Source organism: Pygoscelis adeliae, unplaced genomic scaffold (assembly GCF_000699105.1).
Source record: "Pygoscelis adeliae isolate BGI_AS28 unplaced genomic scaffold, ASM69910v1 Scaffold72, whole genome shotgun sequence".
In the NCBI taxonomy this organism is placed as follows: domain Eukaryota; kingdom Metazoa; phylum Chordata; class Aves; order Sphenisciformes; family Spheniscidae; genus Pygoscelis; species Pygoscelis adeliae.
The window spans coordinates 1,242,497-1,244,959 of record NW_008824286.1 but is presented as its reverse complement, the minus strand read 5'-3'; positions in this window follow the sequence as shown (position 1 = coordinate 1,244,959).

Genomic DNA, 2,463 nt, shown 5'->3' with positions numbered 1-2,463 from the left:
CCCTCAGGGCTCGGTTGCCCCAGAGATGGGACCAGAAAAGCCCATCCCTGCCCAGGGACGTGCACGGGGACGGCACAGCCGAGCAGCCACCGCGGGGCACGCGTGGGGCTGCGGACCCACAGCAAGGGGGGCACCGAGGGATGCACCGAGTGCTCACTTTTCGGGCAAGGGTACAGCCGAGGCTGAGTGAGAGAAAACATCCTCATTACTGCCTCGGATCCTTAACATTTAATGTAGCTTCCCCGCTCCCGCAGGGCTCCCGCCCGGGTAAGATCACTCCTGTTTACATTAATCAAATGCCAAATACAGTTTCCCCGCACCTCGAACAGGAGACGTCTGTGGGATCGCCGGCACCGGCATGCCGCACTAACTCCAGATGAATATTGACTTTTTAATGACAAGCGCTCTAGTACAAATACCAACCGGTGCTATGCGGGCCCGGGCAGACAGCTGAAGGGGGCCGGCACGCCTGTTATTCAGCAAATGAATTATTTGATTCCCGTTCCCTGCAGCATGCTGTCTGCTAGGAAATTTTCATTTGGTCTCTCTAACTTGAGAACCAATTGTAAATGTCAGTGCTAAATGCTCAGATTTAAGTGTTCGGTTGTCTTGTTTGATTATGGCACTAAAAGGTCAGAGCCGACTAATGGAAAGTACAAGCGGTATCGGGAGGGAAACAGTGTTCTGTCGTGGGTGAGCAAACACCTGGGGACAACCTAATCACTCTTCCCGCAGCATCTCTCTCTTCCCTCTCCGGCTCCTTCATTCAGGGCTGTTTTCCAGGTCTCGTGACCGGGAAAAGCCATTTCTGGGGAAAATTCCCGCTTGAGACGTTGCTGCCGGGGATGCTGACAGCGCCGGGCTTCCCCACGGAGCAAACGGAGAGCTCACCTCGCCGTGTCCCGGATGGATTTGCTCCCCAAGGGCAAGGGATGGCACGAGAGCCGGGCTGCTGCCAGCCCCACTGCCGTCACCTACTTCTCTCCCTGCGTGGCTTGGGCCAGCATCAAAGTGTCTTGGGTGCCAACGTCCCTGCGCCTCCATTTCCATCCCCACTTTGGCCTCCTCTGGCAACCAGCACCCCAGGAGCTCCACATAGAGAGCAAAATTGGGCTTTTTTTTTTCCTCCTCCTTTCCCATTTGCCATCCATTTCCCTGACGCTCGCAGCACCTTTAAAATCCCCTTTCCCTCAGCTCTTTCAATCACGGTGGTCAAATAAAACTACAGTTGCCTCGAAGTCACTCAGCTGAGGAAATCTGCTTTTTACCTGCGCCCATTACCACCATTCCAGTTCTATAAGCCGAGTTCATTATATTTATTTTAAAGCCGCTTTCAAAAATATTAGTCCTTCTGCATTAAAAGTGCCTGAACGAATAAAAGCCCGATGGGCTGGTATTCCTCCAGGGGAATAGCGTGGTGTGGTCCCAAGCAGGAGCGCTCATCACTCCATACAGATGCCGTCCTGCACCGGGAACCGGTCCCCGCTGCCAACCCCGAAACCTTCCCCGGGCAGAGAAATTCAGTGCCGATTCTGGATGTCTGAACGTTTCTGGACATTTACATCAATGAGAATCGGGAATTTTAGGAAAACCAGGAGGTTTAGGAAATAATTGCAACGTTTTTTTCCCCAAGACTTTGGCGTCTCTGGTGAGCGCTGGCCTTGATCCTTTGGCACCAGCCTGGAAAATAATCACTGTCCCCGGGATGCTCATGCCTCCTCTCTGGGCACCTTCCTGGGAATCAAAGGTGCTGCTGGACTTAGGGAGAGATCTCCAGCTGCCACGGGCTCCTCTCGGGGAGGCAGTTTCTATCCTCTGTTTCTGGGTGGTTTAATGTTACAAGGTCCCACATTACTTGGCGAAATAAGAGGCAGTTTTCTTATTCACAGGCCCTTTTGCCAAGAGCGTCATCGGGGAAAGGGTCCCCTTAAGCAGAGGATGGTGCCAGAAGGGTGAAGCGGCTGAGAAACCACCATAAAATACCTGGGGAGAGGGGGAAATCCCCACCCCATCACCAATATCAAATGCAAAGAAATCAAAGAAAAGAAATGTCCATCTCTGAACTGAGCCGTTTCTTCCATAGCCCGGGCAGGGAGTGGGACGGTCTGCCTGAGCTGCGCTGGTGAAGCCAAGGCAGTTTGTGGTCTATAAGATGAATAGGAAATCTGCTCTGGATTGGGAGTGATTCCCTCTTTTATTGGAATGAACCCCAAAGAGTAATGGCTGTAGGGCAGGAAGAGGAAGGTAAATTGCAGTAATAATATGTTCCTTTGTGCAGACATGCTTTTGATCATAGGAAAATACACCATCTGTTTCTAAATTACTTGTTGTATTGATTTAACAGTTAGTAACGTGGGGGTTTTTTTTTTCTTTTTTTTCTTTTGCAAATCCATTTTGCAAGGTCTCCTGGAAATCTGACAGTTATGTGCAATAAAAAGTAGGGGCTTGTTCATCATAAAAGAT